The 21,370-nt window shown below is 36.4% G+C and overlaps 1 non-coding gene and 2 pseudogenes across 2 annotated transcripts; 2 read left to right on the top strand and 1 right to left on the bottom strand.

The window, feature by feature from the left end:
• Positions 1 to 1,725: 1,725 nt before the first annotated feature.
• On the bottom strand, positions 1,726 to 3,984 carry LOC146949621 (multiple organellar RNA editing factor 8, chloroplastic/mitochondrial-like; annotated as a pseudogene). The gene is made up of 4 exons (XR_015027346.1): positions 3,484 to 3,984; positions 3,010 to 3,107; positions 2,847 to 2,912; positions 1,726 to 2,178 (listed from the first exon to the last, which is right to left on the bottom strand). The product of XR_015027346.1 is annotated as a multiple organellar RNA editing factor 8, chloroplastic/mitochondrial-like (transcript).
• Positions 3,985 to 4,400: 416 nt separating this feature from the next.
• Positions 4,401 to 20,842, top strand: LOC146949619 (protein FAR-RED IMPAIRED RESPONSE 1-like; annotated as a pseudogene).
• Positions 13,615 to 13,721, top strand: LOC146949620 (small nucleolar RNA R71). The gene has a single exon (XR_015029525.1). It is a non-coding gene; the product is annotated as a small nucleolar RNA R71 (small nucleolar RNA).
• Positions 20,843 to 21,370: the final 528 nt, after the last annotated feature.

Below are 21,370 nucleotides of genomic sequence, written 5' to 3'. Positions count from 1 at the left end.
CCTTGCATATTAAAAAAAAAAAGTATTTTGGGCCCCAAAAAAGTTGAGGCCCGGTGACATAGCACAGCTTCTACGGGCTATGGGCCGGCCCTGGACACAATAATACTCTTGTTTTTTATTTGTTTGGCACAATAGTACTCTTGTTTTTTTAATGATATGCATATTATATTATATTTGTTTTATGTTAATTTATTACCTACTCCCTCCGATCACTATTATATTATATTTGTCTTATGTTAATTTATTTTATGAGTAAAATAATGCTAATTTATTTTATTAGGATTTTTTTTATTTTATTGATTTGAATATTTTTATTGAGAACAAATCATCTAATTCAATAAAGATAAATCATATAATAAGTTTTTCATAGAGACCGAGTCATTCTACTGAGTCTTTCGGGTTGATACAATTCAGTCAAGTTGTTCGATCAGTGACTCAATGGTTCGACCAATGACTCAGTGACCTAATACATTAACCGAGTCAATGTTCAGTTCGATTTATAAAACTATGCTATCAAACTCATATGAATTTCATAGTTATAAATTATAATATAATTATAAATATAATAAATACCCACACTATTACTGAAAGTAAATACATTGTTAATCAAACATATTTTTTAGATCATTAAAAAAACGTTTGCTCTTCATCATAATTAATTACCTCAATAATCAAACATAGGATTAGTTATAATTATGTTTACCTCAATAATCAAACATAGGATTGGTTATAATTATGTAATTGTTTAATGATAGTATATCCTAAACTTGTTATCGTAAATAATGTAGGCTTAAATGCTTTTTTGGTCCCTTAACTATTTATTTGGTATTATTTTGGTCACTTAACTAAAAAAATGAATGATTTGGTATTTTATCTTTTTCTCCGTTACCTGTTTTGGTCCCTTCCGTTAAAAAAATTCAAAAAACGTTAAGTGAGGGCACATGTAACGGAGATAAAGATAAAATACCAAATCATTCTTTTTTTTAGTTAAGGGACCAAAACGATACCAAATAAATAATTAAGGGACCAAAAGAGCATTTAAGCCAATAATGTATTTTTATGGAGAAAATTTAGTAGTTAATTTGTTAGTGTAAAAGAACTTGTGTTAATTGTCAGGATCGAACTTTGAATCTCTTTCGAATTGCTCTTTCATTGTCCCAACTTTCATATGATACTTCTAGACATTGGCATATCCACGACCCTAACTTAGGGTTCAAACTTTTGAGTTCTTGGACTAGCAATGAAAAAAAACTTAAGGATTCAAAATTAAAAATATGTAGAGAAATATTAGTATTTTTTTTTAAAGTTCAAAGAGTTCAGTTTAATCTACTTAAATGAGCTAGATCCGTCCACGCCTCAAAAGTACACATTCAATGATCCGTAGTAATATATCTAGCTGTAGATTTTCTGCTTAGGCCGTAACCATAAAAACTATGCTTGTAGCTTGTTCCATATAGTAATAACAATGGTTCAATGTGGTTCGAGTGAAGAATCAAAGGTGCTATTGGTGCTTCAGTCATTAATATATTTTGCTGAATCACTTTAGCTAAGACAAAGATGATGATAAATTTCTCATGAATATTCGACTTAAGTGTATCAGATAACTATATTTTTTTAATAAACTATGATACTTAATGAAGTGATCAGACAATTCTGTTTTAATAAACTATGAGACTTAAACTTTCGAATAAACAATCAAAATGATGAACTTCAAAAATTGTGAACTTCAATACCCGAAACGCAAATTCATTAGGAAGAAGGGAAACTAGACACAAGATCAATAAAATCTCATTACTTGGTAAACATAATATAAATCCTGCATGTCTTAGACGTAATTCATTACTTTATCTACATTGGCCAAAAGAATTTGTCTGGATTATAATTTCATGCAGCATGTGTTTCAAACAGGTCAGGACAAGAGTCTACTGCATTTGGAGGAGCGTATCCGCCTTGATTTGAAGAGGCGTATCCAGCTTGATTTGGAGGAGCGTATCCGCCTTGATTTGGAGAGGAGTATCCAGCTTGATTTGGAGGAGCGTATCCGCCTTAATTGGGAGTAGAGTATGCGTATCCGCCTTAATTTGGAGTTGCGTATGCGTATCCGCCTATTGTTCCTAACCCACACCTCATGATACTTGGGATCATATGGAACTGCTTGCCCATTTATAAAGGGCTCACCTAGTGAGAGGGAAACAAAGAAGTCCACCAAGAATCATGTTATGTACCTTCTACAACAAGAAATATTATATGCTATGGAAAGACTTCACATTATGCTTATTGTACCACCTAATAATACTATAACTCCAATATATAACAGTTCATATTGCTAATCATAATTAAAAAAATCAATAGATTAAAAAGCAAACCAAAGGTTAATAACAAATGATTGCTAAAATGACTAGTCTCTGGTGAACCTCAACACTTAATGTACTTCAAAAGTTACAAAACATCGATTCACAGGGCAGACGGACGTTGTTTTCTACAAGAGCCATGGCCAAGGCCCCGACTGCTCTTCTGTTAAACTTTCATTGATTGTTTTTTAGCCTACATTAAAAGGAGAATCGCTAAAAATATTAGTGTAGTAAGTTCGATTATAGATTATTTACATGATACGCAAGAGAAACATTTTGTGTTTTGATCCCTGCGACTAACATTTTCCACTCGCCTAACAAATTAACCACTAACATTTGTCTATAAAACAATTTGGTACTTAGTTGATATAAATATATGTATTATCTAAATACAAGTTGAACATGTTATTCCTTGTACAGTTGAACATGTTATTCACACCACTTACACTGAGTGATTATAATTAGAAGCTAAGGTGATGGTACAAGAGAAATTACCTCCATAATCTTTCTCCTTCACATTCAAATAAGAATCAGGAAGAACCCACCGAACTTTGGGAAGTTCTGAAAATTTGAAAAACAGGAAATTAAAACCCTTTATGGTATAGTATACAAAAGACAAACAAAGTTTTAAGAAAAAAATTTGGAATCATGTATATACCTTTGAGTTTGTAGGAAAGCTCTTCAGAACAAAGAGCTCCAAAAGCATAGTAGTGTCTAGTTGAAACAGAATATATATTCTTCCTAGCTTCTTCTTCACTGTCAACATAACAAACCAAAACACAATCAACCATCCATTCACAGACATTATTTAGAATCAATAGCACCAACATTTCTAATGGAACGCGTGTCGGTGTCACATGTGATTATATTCAAATCATTAATTTTCTTAAATTATTACCGGCGGTGTGGATCTCATATCTAGTGGCAGTGTAGTGTATGGTGTTCGTGTATGTATCAGCAGATCAATATTCTTGTAGACAACTATATTTTATTTTTATATATACAACCAAACAGAAATTATCAAATATATTAATTCAACTGAGACTAATAATAGAAACTCAAAACCTAAAGCAACATCAGAGAAACGAATAAATCATTAGAACGATGTATAAAAATATATTATGATTATTACTTTCCGATAACCTCCGCGAATGTTTTGATATAACCATCGATAATTTCATCTCTACTGGGATCACCATCAGGCTTCTTCATAACCACGAGCCAGTGTTCAAAATCGCATCCATCAATCACAGGTCGAAGGTTAGGCCAGTTAGGGTTTTGATCGTTGAGGGAAGAGGTGGTAGGACAGTTGAGAGAGCACGGAAGGAAGGGAGGAGAATGTGGCGGGAGGTTACGGCAGCGGTGGCAAGAGGACGGAGACGGCGAAGGAAGGAGGGAATGGAGGAAGAGGGAGTGGTGGTTGTGGAGAGGGAGCGAGAGAAGAAGGGAGTTAAGGTTCTAGGAATGACACGAGTGATGATTTGGTTCGCCATAGTTTGCGTGTGTGTGAGTTGTGAGTGAAGAAAGGAAATGAAAGAAGTTGAAAATTGAAATAGAGAATGAGTAGGGTTTAGGGTTTTAGCTATTTGGATCCTCAGCTGCAGCATCGTGTACTGCAATGTCTGCTGCTAAATCTGAGCCATTTGATTAAATAATTAATTAATTAATTAAAATAGATAATAATAAAAATATGAAAACTGCCCAATTACTGCATGTTGTGCCAAGATACAAAGAACACTAATATTCTTTGTCCTTATTTACTTTTTTCGATTGTCTCAAATCTCAGGTACGTTTGTTGTTTTTTCTCCAATGGTCATTACTAATTTCATATGCTGATCCATTTCTTTTACTTATTTTTCATATGTTTGTCCTTATTACTTATATAAGAAACAAATTATTTCACATGTTTGTCCTCATTCACGATTACAAAAAACTAACCAAGAGAGTTGAGAATTGATTTTAAAATGTGATTCATTAAATATTATATATATGTTTCTTTTGTGAGTTATATATACTCCTTTACGATAATTTAGATTGTTTATACTCATGTATAATTAAATAAGGTATACATTTGGCTACCGCAAATAAGATATACATTTATTTTTTTTAGGAATTTGTAAGACTTTTGATACAAGATGAATGAAGATTGGAAGCCAAAAGTAGATATGGTTTTCGGTAGCTTTGAAGATGCTTGGGAGTTCTGGAAAACTTACGGTGGTAAGGTTGGATTCGGGGTGAGGAAAGATTATACACACAGAAAAAAGGATGGTTCAGTTTCATCTTGTAGGTTTGTTTGCTGCAAAGAAGGCATACGAAAGCCAGACAAGCAAGATCATAAAACAAAGAATCCAAGACTAGAGACCAGAACAAATTGTGAAGCAAGGTTAGGACTTAAGAATGTGGATGGAAAATTGATGGTGCATGATTTTGTGGAAGACCACAACCACGAGTTACGTTTGCCAGAAACAACTCATATGATGTCTTCTCAACAAAAGGTTTCTGAAATTCAATGTCAACAAATTGAACTAGCTGATAGTGTCGGTGTACAACAAAGGAAATCGTTTGATTTACTGAGTAAAGAAGTAGGAGGCAGAACTAACTCTGGTTTTATTCGTCTTGATCAAAAGAATTATCTTCGGAAAAAAAGAGAAAGAAGTTTGGTACGAGGGGAGGCTGGCTATTTACTGCAATACTTTCAAAGAAAGTCAGTAGAAAATCCAACTTTCTACCATGCTTATCAGCTAGATATTGAAGATCAGATCACCAATGTGTTTTGGGCAGATGCTAGGATGTTGATTGATTACAATTATTTTGGTGATGTTGTTTCTCTTGATTCAACATATTGCACAAATAGTTCACACAGACCACTAGCAATCATCTCGGGATTTAACCACCATCGAGGAGCTGTAATTTTTGGAGCTGCATTATTATATGATGAAACTGCTGAGTCATACGAGGGGCTCTTCGAGACATTTCTAGAAGCACATAAGCAGAAAATGCCTCAAACAGTTTTTACTGATCAAGACAAATCAATGGCAAAAGCATTAGCCGAGGTTAATGCCCGGAGCTTACCATGGTTTATGTACGTGGCACTTGATGCAAAATGGAATTAAACACTTAGGAAATTTAATGAAGGGGGAATCTTATTTTCTTACTGGCTTTAAGAAATGCATGTATGGTTATGAAGATGAAGAACAATTTGAAGATGGTTGGACATCCCTCCTTAAAAAGTATGGTGTTCAGAAAAATGATTGGTTGCAAAGAATGTACAATATAAAGGAGAAATGGGCATCTTGTTACATGAAGAAGACTTTGACATTAGGGATGCGAAGCACTCAACTTAGTGAAAGCGTGAATGCAGATATTAAAAATTTTATGAGTAAGGACTTGGATTTAATTAAATTTTTTGAGCGTTTTGAAGATGTTGTAGAAGAAAAGCGGTATAAAGAATTGAAGTGTGAATTTGAAGCATGCTTTGTGAAAAGCATGGACATACAAACATCATCATCTACTTATGTTATTGCCAAGAAAAGGAATATGGGAGAATGGCAAGTGACCTTCGATTTGGAAAAGAATACAATTTGTTGCTCTTGTCGTAAATTTGAGAGCTTTGGCATACTTTGTTGTCATTGCTTAAAAGTCTTCATTCATATGGACATTACTTCAGTGCCTGAGCCTTATATTTTAAAGAGGTGGACAAATATAGCAAGAAGTAGAGCTTCACAAACTATTGGTGTTAGTCATGTGGTAGAAGACTTGGATTTATCTCGAGCACAATGTTATAAGGAAATTTGTCCCCGCTTTATTAGGATCGTCACAGAAGGATGTAGAAGTCCAGAAGCTGTCGAGTTTCTTAAGGAAGTTGTTGATGAATTGGATGAGCAAATGTTGAAGTTTCAAAATATGCAAATAAGTAGTGAACAAGTGAATGGAACCTCTAACAATATTAAAGAGATATCAAGTACTAATGATGGTTGATAGATCTCTGGCAAGTGCACCAAATACTATCGAAGTAGTAAAAATATCGATCCCACGAGGACTGTTTTTAACTTCAATAATTCAATCGCGTTATAAAAATAGGATGTATAAAAGTTTATTTTTGTTTGCCACTAGGCAGTAGATTGGGTTTGATTTTATGAAATCAAATAAAAGAATAAGATTTGATTAAGAAAATATGGAGAGAGATGAGATCAGGTCTTCGAATCCTCTATGTTTCCCCTAATTGGTTACTGCACCTATTATTACTAATGATTTTCGAGTTTCACGATAGTTAACAAATTAGCCCTAATCAATCCCTTGAGTTAGGACCCTCTTCTTAAACTACAGCCCCTAATTCCTTAGGTGGTCTAATAATCCTTGAAGGTTTTATGAACGTTAACCTAATATCACTAACAAACGATTATCTATTCCTAGACTAACCATGTTTATCAGAACAATTCAATTAGGTCTAAGTCGAAAGCTATGGTCAGTAGTCATTCGATCTCACGAAATCATGTTTATATTTGATCAGGATATAAAAAGCATTAAGAACAATTGAATTGAATAAAGACTAGAAATTCATTAATAAACAATAGAGTTTCACAGCAACATAATATCAATTAGGGTTACATAGGTTCATCTCCGACCTAATCTCTAAGAGATTTAGCTACTCATAATTGAGTTTACAAATAGCATAATCAATGAAAGAATTAAAACATACATAAACTGGGTTAGAGATGATGAAATCCTCTCCGCTGCAGCCTTCTGGGTGTTAAAATCGCACTTTAGCTCTCCAAAATCGTAATCCCTATGTTTGAGAGTGACTTCAGCTTAAATAGGCAACTTCTGGATCGCCCAAAATCGCACCACGATTTAGAAATCGTACCACGATGGTCTCTTTGAACCCTAATTTCCTTTAAAGCCCTTCTTGAAATCGTATCACGATGGCATGGATCGTATTGCGATCCAACTCCTCAAAAAACATGCTCTCTGACTTCAAGAAATCGTATTGCGATTAGCAAATCGCAGTACGATTGGCTTCTTCCAGTTCTTCCATATTTGATGCTTTTAACTGCTCCTGGACACTTAATGTTGCTTAGAACTCTATCAAAATGTCAAAATAAGTCCTAAAAATTACGTAATGACAGCATGTCATCACAACCCCAAACTTAAACCATTCCTTGTCCTCAAGGAATTTGCTTGCAACAGTGACAAATGACAGTAAAATAACAGTTACCTGACAAAACGATAGTACCCAAAAGTTCATTCTCCTTCTAGCTAAAGATGAGCTAGTTTGACTTGTTCGCATCCACCAATTCACAACTCCACGCATCAATATGAAATAGGGTTCTACCAGTCGACATGCAGGTCTACATATTACCATACGCTTGAAAAGTTTCTAAATATCAATCAAAGTCAATATCATTACACACTTTTGAGGTCTTTAGGGTTATAACGGGGCTTAGGTGAAAGGTGGGATATATTTGGATAAGTAGGCTACACAAAATTTGAGTTAGGCATTCCTACGGAAGTTAAAGCACAAAATTCATTCCTTCATTCATTCACCTTGTGGAACAACAATCAATGTAAAGGTACTAGAGAATATTTTTAACATTTAGGGACACTCGAGTTTGAAGTTACTCGGATTTTCAATGTTTTGTCCCTTTTTCATCATTCAATTTCTTTTTTTTTTTTTTGATACACCATTTTTGTGTGTATTTTGCATGACAATTTCATATTTCTTTCATTTTTGTTCTCTTATTCTCTAGTACCCCCACCCCAAACTTAGTTGGTTGCAAATTCCAATAGCAACCCCAAACTTAATCTTTAGCAACATTCTACAATGCCTTAACTCAGAAAATACATTAAGGGACAAGTCCTAAAAGTCTCTAGGCTTGTAATGTAGTTTGTCACCGAACAAAAAGTTCTAATCCTACCGGCTCACAATTGGTTAAGAAAGGATAAATTCAACAAATTAAAACAGGGTAGGCTTCAAAAAGGCTCACAGGACCAAGCATTTTTGCCTCAGTGTGTAATTGACAAAGACCAATCAATAATAGAGAAACAATGCAAGTTCTAGAAATGTAGTTGCATGGAAAACTAATCTAAATATAAGTAAATTGAAAAACAAGATTTGGCAATGAACCTTATGGCTGAGATTTGTGGGAGTATGTGACTACCTAGCAACGCCGTACACTTCGCCTTTGAATCAAGTCACCCCTCCTTTAGAACTTTTGGAATACCGTTTCATCAAACAACTGTTACTAAACTGGAATAGGTCACATGAAACAAAACAAATTCATTAATAATAAACAAGTGCAGGAGCAATTACAATAGGGAAATAAGTTCAATGGACTTTGACATTAAAAAGAAAATAAAAACTGAATGTATCAAAGTAAATCTAGTGGGTTGCCTCCCACCCAGCGCTTCTTTATCGTCACTAGCTTGACTGCTAAGGATCCTCAGAGGTCCTTCAGAATGAGTGCCACCCTTCCTTTAGGTAGGTCGCCACCTAGGTATGGTTTAACTCTTTGTCCATTAACTTTGAAACTTCGATCTCCTTCAGGTGTCACTAGTTCAACAGCTCCATATGGTGACACACTTTTGACCAAGAATGGTCCAGACCATTTTGACTTGAGCTTCCCAGGAAACAGCTTCAACCTGGAATTATACAACAAAACTAGTTGTCCACAGTTAATATCCCTAGGCACTAAGTTTTTGTCATGATACCTTTTTGTCCTGGCTTTATAGATGAGTGCATTTTCATACGCTCTAAGCCTCATCTCCTCAAGTTCATTAAGTTTCAAAATTCTTTTCTTACCAGCGGCTACTTGATCAAAATTCAAGGCCTTAATGGCCCAATAAGCTTTATGTTCCAGCTCGACTGGAAGATGACATGCCTTCCCATATACTAACTGATAGGGTGAGAACCCAAGATGGGTCTTAAAGGCTGTCCTATATGCCCACAGTGCGTCATCTAATTTCCTAGACCAATCTTTCCTATTTGACGCAACTGTCTTCTCCAGAATCTGTTTCAGCTGTCGGTTTGAAACCTCTGCTTGACCACTAGTTTGTGGGTGATAGGGAGTTGCAACTTTGTGCTTAATGTTATATTTTTTGAGCACATTTTCAAGAAAATTATTGCAAAAATGCTTCCCCCCATCACTGATCAATACTCTAGGGGTTCCAAACCTAGTGAAAATATTCTTTTGAAGGAAGTTGACAACCGTTTTGGCATCATTAGCAACACATGGTATCGCTTCAACCCACTTTGTGACATAATCAACACAGACTAGAATATGGAGATAAGAGTAAGAGGAAGGGAATGGTCCCATAAAATCAATACCCCAACAATCAAATGGTTCAACTTCAATGATTCCTTTTAGGGGCATTTCATTCCTCTTTGATATGTTACCTGTCCTTTGGCATTTGTCACATCTTGTGACGAAGTCGTGGCAATCTTTGAAAAGGGTGGGCCACCAGAATCCACTTTGCAAAATTTTTGCAGCTGTTCTTTCTCCACTGTGGTGGCCTCCATAAGCTGAGTTATGGCAGTGCCACATGATACTATGTGCTTCCTCACCTGCAACACAACGTCTAATCAAACCGTCAGTACCTACCTTAAACAGATAAGGGTCATCCCACAAGTAGTGGTTTGCATCTTTGAAGAACTTTTTCCTCTGAGGGTAGGTCAGATCATCAGGAACTATGTTGCCGGCCTTAAAGTTTGCCATGTCAGCAAACCAAGGTCTTTCTCCAATAGCAAACAGCTGTTCATCGGGGAACTCGGCCTTGATGGCCTTCTCCTTCTTTGTTACCTCGTCATTCTCCAGCCTTGAGAGGTGGTCAGCTACCACGTTCTCGACTCCCTTCTTGTCACGAATTTCAAGATCAAATTCTTGCAATAATAGGATCCACCTCAACAGTCGAGGCTTTGAATCCCCTTTTGTTAAGAGATATTTGAGAGCTGCATGATCTGTAAAAACAATGACTTTGGAGCCTATTAGATAAGAACGAAATTTTTCCAATGCAAAGATTACCGCAAGCAATTCCTTTTCAGTTGTGGAATAGTTAACTTGATTTTCATTTAAAACCTTGCTTGCATAGTAAATTGCATGAAAAAATTTGTTCTTGCGTTGGCCTAGGACTGCACCAACAGCATAATCACTTGCATCACACATAAGTTCAAAAGGTAAATCCCAATCAGGTGCAATGATTATTGGTGCAGTTACCAACTTGTTTTTAATCAAAGAAAAAGCATTTAGACATTCAGAATCAAAATTAAACTCGTTTTCTTTGACCAAGAGGTTACAGAGGGGTTTGGAAATTTTAGAAAAGTCTTTTATGAACCGCCGATAGAAACCGGCATGCCCCAAGAAACTCCTCACTCCTTTAACATTGATTGGTGGAGGAAGTTTCTCTATAACCTCTATCTTAGCTTGGTCCACTTCAATGCCTTTAGCACTTATCTTATGCCCCAAAACTATACCTTCGGTTACCATAAAATGACATTTTTCCCAATTCAAAACAAGGTTAGTTTTGGTGCATCTTTTAAGTACAGCATTTAAATGGAACAAGCATTGATCAAAAGACTTACCAAAAACAGAAAAGTCGTCCATAAATACCTCAATGTTCTTCTCTATCATATCAGAGAAGATGGAAAGCATGCACCTTTGAAAGGTTGCCGGCGCATTACACAGCCCAAAGGGCATCCTTCGATAAGCAAACACACCGAATGGACAAGTGAAGGCAGTCTTTTCTTGATCTTCCGGAGCCACTGCAATTTGATTATACCCTGAATACCCATCCAAGAAGCAATAAAAGGCTTGGCCAGCCAGTCTCTCAATCATTTGATCCATGAATGGTAATGGAAAGTGGTCCTTTCTTGTTGCGGTATTCAACCTCCGGTAGTCTATACACATTCTCCAACCAGTGACGGTGCGGGTAGGTATCAATTCATTTTTTTTCATTTGCTACCACCGTCATTCCTCCTTTCTTGGGTACCACATGAACTGGACTTACCCATGAGCTATCTGAGATAGGGTAGATCATACCTGCATCTAGTAACTTCAGCACCTCTTTCTTTACCACTTCCTTCATTATTGGGTTAAGTCTCCTTTGAGGTTGAACCACCGGTTTGTATTCAGCCTCCATGTGTATTTTATGCATGCAATAAGCTGGACTAATACCCTTTAAATCAGAAATGTTCCACCCCAAAGCTCCTTGATTGTCTCTTAACACCCTCATCAATTTTTCTTCTTCCAAAGGTGTCAAGGTATTGCTAATGATTACTGGTTTAGAGGCATCCTTAGTGAGAAAAACATATTTCAAGTGAGAAGGGAGTTCTTTTAATTCTGGATTTTTCTCTCCTTCTCCACTCAAAATAGGAGCATCTATAGAGTGCTTACCCATTAATTCTTCTGTTTTTACCGGACCCAACTCTTGCTTGCTTGCTGCTAGTTGCTTCACACAATCACTTACTTCAAGATCTTCATCATCTTCACCTTTTTCTATAGAATTCACAATTGCACGTTCAAGAGGGTGTATTGGTTGATGTTCACAAGAGTCATCTTTAACTATTTCTTCAACAATGTCAATCCGGTAACACTTGGGATTTTCATCTTTGTGCTTCATGGCCTCAAATATATTAAACACTACTTGCTCCTTATGGAATCTCAACATTAGCTCTCCTTTCTCAATGTCAATCAAAGCACGGCCAGTTGCAAGGAAAGGTCTTCCTAGAATGAGTGGCATATCCTCATCTTCAGCCATATCTAAGATCACAAAATCTGCCGGGAACACCAAGTCATTAACCTTGACTAGCACATCTTCAAGCACACCGAAAGGATAAGAGATTGACCGATCAGCTAAAGTAATGGTCATTCTTGTTGGTTTTGGTTCCCCACACTTAAGCTTCTTCATCATTGAAAGAGGCATCAGATTTATACTTGCTCCCAAGTCACATAAAGCTCTTCCAATGTCTACCGGTCCAATGGAACAAGGGATAGTGAAAGCACCAGGATCCTTCAACTTAGGTGGCAGCTTCTTTTGAAGAATAGCACTACAATTTTCAGAAAGTGCTATGTTCTCATCATCCTTAGGCTTCCTTCATTTGGTTAACAAGTCTTTCATGAACTTAGCATATAACGGCATTTGATCAAGAGCTTCGCCGAAAGGAATATTCACCTGAAGTTGTGAGAAAAGTTGCATGAACTTCTTGAATTGGCCTTCATCCTTTTCTTTCTTCTTTGAAAGGTGAGGGTATGGAAGCTTCACATATGATGGAATAACCTGTGGTTTGTCTCCATCTTTCAAAATTTGACTCTTTGACTTCCTCAAGATTGAATCTTCATCAATTAACTTCTCACTTTTTTCTCCCTCTATTTTTTTCTTCCTTTCGTTTTCAACTACTCCATGATCATTTTCTTTTTCAACTACGCCCTCATCACTTTTTTCAACTAAATCATCCTCCTCTACCTCAACTACATCATCAACCTTCTTTGGAGCTTTTGGAACTAAAGGTGTCAAAACCTTTTTGCTCCTCAATTCAATAGCATTACAAGACTCATTCTTAGGGTTATCTTTAGTGTTACCTGAGAATCCGCCTTTACTTTGTTCAGCCAATTGCTTAGCTAATTGCCCCAGTTGAGTTTCAAGCAGCTTCCTAGAAGCTTCATTATTCTTTCTTTCAGCTTCTTGACTCTTCTTCATCTCTTCAAAGTTGCCTTGAGTCATCTTCATGAAGTTCATCATAGTTTCCTCAAGAGCTGATGGCTTCCTTTGTTGTTGTTGAGTAGGAGTGAGCATCTGAGAGTTCAAAGCATTGTTATTTGAGTAGCTTAGATTGGGATGCTTGTTGATGCCTGAATTGTAGTATTGATTCTGCCTTTGATAACCTCCCATGAAGTTAGCTTCTTCATTTGACCCTTCTGGAACACATTCACCGTTGGGATGTTCTTCACCACATAAGTCACACTTGATTGCAGCTACTTGTTGTTGTTTATGGGCCAAAGTGAAGCCTTGAAACTCCTTAGTTAGAGCTTCAATTTGTTTGTTCATCGCTGCTTGGTTAGCAAGGATAGCAGTTTGCTCACTTACTCCAAACACTCCTCTTTCTTTCTTCTTAGCTTCAGCACGATACTCATTTCCAGCCATGTTTTCTATCAAAGCTTGGACTTCATGATCAGTTTTGCTCTTGAGACTACCTCCCGCGAAAGCATCTAAGAACATTCGAGTGTTTGGTGTTACCCCCTCAGTGAAGATTTGGAGGTATTGCTTCTCGGTGAACTCATGATTAGGGCATCTCTTGAGAAGCAAATTGAATCGCTCCCAAGCATCATACAATGATTCACCTTCTCCTTGCTTGAAGTTAGAGATCTCCATCTTCTTGTCCCAATACTTAGACATAGGGAAGTATTTCTCCAAGAACTTCAGCTCTAATTCTTCCCATGTTTGGACAGTCCCGTTTGGAATTGTTAGCAACCAATCTTTTGCTCTTCCCGTCAAGGTGAAAGGAAATAGCCTTAGCTTCTTTTGTGCTTCAGTCACGGTGGCTGGTTGCACACAAAACTCGCAGGTTTCAGCAAAACGGCTCAAGTGTTCATGAGGACTCATAGCTTCAGTCCCATCGAATTGCTTGTCCCTCAAACCGTTGAGGACAGTTGTCTTGATGTCGAACGCTACGGGGTTAGCTGGTTGAAAAGTGTGGGTCAGTTGACCGCGATGAGTGGCTAACCCGTAGTCTCCAAGCTTAGGTCTCGGTGGTACAACTCCTTCTCCTTCCATAGTTGCAGATTTAGGAGAAGAGATTGTTTCAGATTCACTTGAGAGTTGCTCCGGTACTTGTTCTCGAACACCCGGTGGAACGGACTGAGCTAACCTTTGCGATCGGACGGCTTTCCGAAGTGCTCTAGCAGTCCTTTCAATTTCCGGATCGTATTCTAAGTCGTCTGAGCTCTGTTTACCTCGCATAAACAGCAAAATACCTTAGTAGCACTGCACAACGCAAAGTAATCAAGTGAATATGAAAACAGAAAAATAAAAAATTAAAAACAGAAAAATTAAATTGCAAAAACCCTAAATTATAACGTAATTGCCTTGTTGAAATAATTCAACAGTCCCCGGCAACGGCGCCAAAAACTTGATAGATCTCTGGCAAGTGCACCAAATACTATCGAAGTAGTAAAAATATCGATCCCACGAGGACTGTTTTTAACTTCAATAATTCAATCGCGTTATAAAAATAGGATGTATAAAAGTTTATTTTTGTTTGCCACTAGGCAGTAGATTGGGTTTGATTTTATGAAATCAAATAAAAGAATAAGATTTGATTAAGAAAATATGGAGAGAGATGAGATCAGGTCTTCGAATCCTCTATGTTTCCCCTAATTGGTTACTGCACCTATTATTACTAATGATTTTCGAGTTTCACGATAGTTAACAAATTAGCCCTAATCAATCCCTTGAGTTAGGACCCTCTTCTTAAACTACAGCCCCTAATTCCTTAGGTGGTCTAATAATCCTTGAAGGTTTTATGAACGTTAACCTAATATCACTAACAAACGATTATCTATTCCTAGACTAACCATGTTTATCAGAACAATTCAATTAGGTCTAAGTCGAAAGCTATGGTCAGTAGTCATTCGATCTCACGAAATCATGTTTATATTTGATCAGGATATAAAAAGCATTAAGAACAATTGAATTGAATAAAGACTAGAAATTCATTAATAAACAATAGAGTTTCACAGCAACATAATATCAATTAGGGTTACATAGGTTCATCTCCGACCTAATCTCTAAGAGATTTAGCTACTCATAATTGAGTTTACAAATAGCATAATCAATGAAAGAATTAAAACATACATAAACTGGGTTAGAGATGATGAAATCCTCTCCGCTGCAGCCTTCTGGGTGTTAAAATCGCACTTTAGCTCTCCAAAATCGTAATCCCTATGTTTGAGAGTGACTTCAGCTTAAATAGGCAACTTCTGGATCGCCCAAAATCGCACCACGATTTAGAAATCGTACCACGATGGTCTCTTTGAACCCTAATTTCCTTTAAAGCCCTTCTTGAAATCGTATCACGATGGCATGGATCGTATTGCGATCCAACTCCTCAAAAAACATGCTCTCTGACTTCAAGAAATCGTATTGCGATTAGCAAATCGCAGTACGATTGGCTTCTTCCAGTTCTTCCATATTTGATGCTTTTAACTGCTCCTGGACACTTAATGTTGCTTAGAACTCTATCAAAATGTCAAAATAAGTCCTAAAAATTACGTAATGACAGCATGTCATCAATGGTGCAACACAAGTAAAGGGGTTTAAGAACAAAGAAGGTCCAAAGGGTTCAAAACGTTGGAAAGGTTGGGTACAAACGAAACTGGCCAAGAGAAAGAAACGCGCAAAGTCCACTGCTTCACAAATTCAAGAACCTATGGTATTATTAATATATTTAGTTTTATTTTTTGTTTTTGTTGACTACATAAGCTCACCTTTATATTCCTTTTTTTTTGTGTAGAAGAACAAAGGTAAGCAAGGTTCCAAAAATATAAAGAGGCGGGATGAAGTGTCAAACACAGGTGCTTCACAAAGTCAAAAGCAATATGTTGTGTCCAACATTAGTGATTTACAATGTCAACAGCCATATGCATCGCCAACTACAAGTGCACCTATATGGCTTAATAATGCATACAATCAAACCATCTATGGTTAGCTAATAACAATTTGAATTTGTGAATGACCTTAACTATGTTTAGTGTTTAAATTATTTTGGTTTTTATGTAGGGAGAAGATGGAACATCTAGTCAATTTGGTGTCGCTAGTTTTACTAGCTTATTGATGGTAAATTTCAAATTATACGATTCACTTTCAAATCTATATATATAATATTAACTTGCATTTTTTAAATTATAGGAGCAACTTGATGATGGTACCAGAAACTTGAATGGAGGCCTGTAGTTGTGCTGAGATGTTGAAGACCTTATGATACAAATTCAGTGTTGTTGACATGAGTTTTTTTTATCAGCTGCTATTTTTGATTAGTTATTTAAGTGTTATCATGAATTTTTAATTAGGTGTTGCTTTACATGAGCCCCTTTTACAATTATTGTACTATTTCTTTGCTGTTTGATTAGGTACTGTCAAATGTCAATGCAAGTAAAACATCCATTTGCTTTTCTTGTTTTAAATAATCAAATGATATATTGTTATGTGTTTAGCTTCTCTAAAATGAGTTTGTACCGTCATTAAAATAAGTTTTTTAATTTAAAATCCAAGCAACGTGATATAATAGTAATAGAGGAGTAAACTCTCCGTCGTTGTGTGTATTTTGTAACGACCGTCACGAGGACTGTTATCATCTGTTTTTCCACTGTTATACAGCAGTTGGTATTTGGAGAAGTACAGGTTTATGACAAGTAATAGAACCACTTCTGCATAGATTTCATGATGCACCGGAAATTATTTTTTATCTGTTGGAACACGGTACAGCGGTGCAATCCGAGCTACTTGTCAAAACTATGTGGAGCATTTGGAAGAGTAGGAATAATAAGTTATGGCAGCAAGTAACAGAGTCAAATGGAAGTGTAATTGAGCGAGCCAAACATCTCCTTGAAGACTAGAGAAATGCAAACAAGAAGCAGGAAGTGCAGGCATCTCAGCAAGGAAATGCAGCTGCTGTCATGCTGCCAACTACACAGCAGGTCACGGCAGGAAGTAATGAGGAGAATAGGTGGAAAAAACCAATGTGTGGACGGCTGAAATGTAACGTGGACGCTTCGTTCTCATCTTCCACTAACAAAGAGGGTGTAGACGAAGATGGATGTTTTGTTCGTGCAAAAACAATGTGGCACACACCGTTATGTTCAGTTGATATTGGAGAAGCATTGGAGCTGCATCACATCATTCGTTGGGTTCATGAACTACAGCTCCAAAATGTTGATTTTGAGGTAGATTCAAAGCGTGTAGCAGACTACTTCAACCGAGGCAATGGTGATTTCACGGAATTTGGGGTCATTATGGATAGTAATAGGCACTATTGTTCTCTTTATTTACCAAACTCTCGTGTTGAGTTTTCTAAGAGGCAAGCGAATGGGGTTGCCCATGAATTAGCAAAGGCAGCCCTTTCCGAGTCTAGCTTCCGTATTTTTTATTATGTTTCAACATGTATTAACAATTTGATATCTAATGAAATGCTATAATAATATTTCCTTAAAAAAATGATATAATACTCCAAACCAGTACTTGTTCAAAAAAATAAAAATTCCAAACCGGTAAATGAGTTTCTTGTTTGTACAATATCTTTTGCACTTTCAAATCTTACAAACTAGTATGCACTAACCAAACCAAACTCCACCAAGCCACAAGGCATTTATAAGTCCACACAACTTGCTCCATCACCCAATGACCATATCTCTATTTAAGGAGAACTAAACTTTGATAACAAAACCTGCTAAATGTCATACAAAATTCAGTACAACCAATAAATCTAATTGCAACCCAACAACTCATATGGCAAAATACTAACATAATCCTATGACAAGAGCATGGCTTGAGATGTGGATGTGCAGCTCGAACTCAATGAAAACCGTGATCATCCTCCAAAAACAATTCTAATAATTGTCTGAATTTTAGACTAAGACAATTGTAAAGTTAAGCCACCAATACCAGAAAATTGCAGAAGAAATATTAGTTAAAATCACTTGTGACTCCGCGGTAAAATTAATCACCAATTCACCATCCACCTCAAAGCACATACCAAAACACAGAGAGCCACACTCAATAACTTATCCATTTTATAAGAAGCACTAAGCAGTGATTTCATTTTTTACTGATACAAGCAGTGATTTCTAACAAAATTTCTTTTAGTTTTATCAATGTTAAGACCTGAAAAACTTATCTCCCTGTTTAACCCAATTCACAGAACCACAATAACATGTATATGCCAGATTTTGAACTGCAAGAAAGATGAGAAGTGAGATGATGAGAATTGAATAGAGGACCACTGATCACTGAACGATGACAATTTTGATCCATGGTTCTTCAAATCACGTTTCGCAACTTGTCTCCGCATGGACCGCACCCAAAAGAAATTTAGGGGTTCCAATAGGTGAGTGATTGTTGAAAGAGACTGTGTATCTGAAGATTTTGTCATTCACACTCACTGAGTCGTGTGTTCTTGTTTGCCATTCGAAAACAAAATAACGCGCGCAGAACACGCCGTAATTGGGCAGTTTTCATTTTTTATTATTTTATTTATTTTAATTAATTAATTATTTAATCCAATGGCTCAGATTTAGTAGCAGACATTGTAGTAGCTGAGGATCCAAAATTAATTAATTTTTTATTTTTTTTCTTTTACGGAATCAAAAAAACATAAAGTACCGTGAAATATCAGTAAAGGGTCCACGTGAGCTTAGCTCAGGTTGTATTGACAATGTATAATATATGCAAGGTCTGAGGTTCAAACCCCTAAAGGATTTGCCTTGTTCATCACGAAATGGATTCCACGCGGTGATGCTTTAATGCAGTAATCGGTAAGTACCATCCGATCAAAAATAATTGGTTGAAGTTGAAAATGCACTACATAAATCGGAACTGTTAGATTGCTTTTATGTTGCTTGAATCGCCTAATACCTGAAACTGTGTATAGCAGTTACAACACATGATTTGGGTTCTTAAAGGCTAAATGGGTACTTTGATCTCTGACTCTTCAACTCACTGTCACAAAGGTCTTTAACTCATGATTAAATACAAAATAGTCATTTCTAACGTTAAATAATTATGTTAACCGATGATGTGACAAAACTTTTGTGCTAACAAGGTGTATGATGTGTAAGTGGGACTAAAGTGACAAGAAAATTGAAGTGAAGGACGTGAAATTCAATCCCAAATTCTCAAATCCCTAATTCACTCAAATTCCCAGTTCTCTCTACCTAATAAATGGGTTAACATAATTTGGGTTTCAAACTCACGTCATTCAATTCGGTTTTCTTCTCTCATTTTAGTCCCTCTTACACATCATACACCTTGATAGCACAAAACCTCATTTTAGTCCCCCTTACACATCATACACCTTGATAGCACAAAACCTTTGCCACATCATCAATGAACATAATTATTTAACGTCAAAGGCTAAACTGATAACGGAAGTGTAAATTCAGAGACTATTTTGTATTTAATCACGAGTCAGAGACCTTTGTGACAGCGAGTTGCAGAGTCAGGGACCAAATTGACCATTTACCCAAAAATAAATGAGTGTTGCCTACATGTGAGATCCATTTTAATATTTAAAAATAGGGTTTACCTTTGTAGATGCTCTAAGGTTATTTCTTAAAATAGCTCTACAAATATCTATTTGACATGATTTGATTGGTTACATGTGTAAAAATGGTCTTACTCGCATTACACATATATTAATATTTAAAATGTTAAAATAGGGTTTACCTTTGTAGATGCTCTAAGGTTATTTCTTAAAATAGCTCTACAAATATCTATTTGACATGATTTGATTGGTTACATGTGTAAAAATGGTCTTACTCGTCATTACACATATATTAATATTTAAAATGTATTATATTGTCAAATCAAAACAACAATTTTGCAATCTACGCTGGATGACCAACACCTCCTACCTCGGTGAAAATGATAAGTGGAAACCGCAAGGGGTTGGAAAACTCTTGGTAAGTTCGAGCCTTGTTAAGGCTCATCTATATTGAAAATCTCAGATTATTGTTCTTAATGAAGGTTAAGCTTTATGAAGTTGAGATGGATAGAATCAAAGTTGGTTCTGGTTTTAATCTGAGCTTGGTGGTTGGTTGTTCTAGTGAGGGAAAATGGGATGGTGGTACTGCAATGTTGTAGAATGATCGGTAAAACATTTTATTTTTGTATTACCCTTAAACTATATCCATGGTAAAGTGTAAGGGTAAAATAGGAGGCCCTGATGGTTTATTATTGGGATTTATGGATTCCAGGCTTAGGAAAAAAATACTTGAGAATTGATAAGCACTTTGACTATTTTAAACCCAAATTTATAGGTGTGCTTTGGTGACTTAAATGACATGCTGCCAGGGGATGAAAAAATAGGTGGAACCCCAAAAAGCTATGATCATCTTGGGAGGGATGTAGAGGTAGAGTGTGGTCTCAGTGACTTAGGATTCATAGGCTACCCATTCACATGGACCAATGGGAGAGAAGGTACCAATGTTGAATGGTTTGTGGGATGGCTTCTAAAACCTTTATAAATGTTTTTGCTCCAATTTGTATGGTGCATCTTCCTATATTCAGATCATGCAATTATCTCAATATCGTTGGAGGAGGTTTTCTATGGTAGTACAAGAAGAACATTTCACATGCTTCGCTATGGAGAGTGTTGGGCTAAAGATGACAAATGTGAAAATCTAGTGCGGGTAGAATGGGATGCAAGTATGGGCAATTGTGCCTTGAAATCGGAGTTTATTCAGCCACGGGACAATAAATTTACAGAGTATAGAACAAATGAAATCTGAAAGAACATAGCTAAAACAAAAAGGGTTATGAAAAAGGGAAAATTATAACAACCTCCCCTAAGTTTTAGCTAAATACATCAAACCTCCCCTCTATTTTCTAAACCACCACATACCTCCCCTCTATTACATTTCGTTAATTCTCTGTTAGATACAAAACCTATCATTTGTTCATACAATCTTTGTGTGTCATCTCTCAAAACACAGCCAAAAATCATGCTATTCTAATAGAAACCTTTTGTCTTCTCTCCATAGTCACTCATCTTCACTTTACTTTTCGTTGTCATCTCTAATCATCTACCTTAATCGTCACTGACCACTGTTTCTGTCGACGTGCTTTTTCGTTATCAATGTCTTCGTCGCTCTCAATGGTACATCGTTCATCCTTGTTCCGCTCTCGATGATTCTCATGTTCTTGAGATGTTCAAACTGATCCGCACATATCATATGGCAAATTATATATGTATGTTATCATATGGCAGATTATAACATGGCTTGGCAAATATCTAATTACATGTATCTTGATTCTTT

The sequence above is a fragment of the Medicago sativa genome, chromosome 2 (assembly GCF_051527215.1).
Source record: "Medicago sativa cultivar Bolivia chromosome 2, Bolivia_mono, whole genome shotgun sequence".
NCBI lineage: Eukaryota > Viridiplantae > Streptophyta > Magnoliopsida > Fabales > Fabaceae > Medicago > Medicago sativa.
Note: the sequence above shows the minus strand (reverse complement) of the source record. Positions and strands in the feature narration are given on the sequence as shown.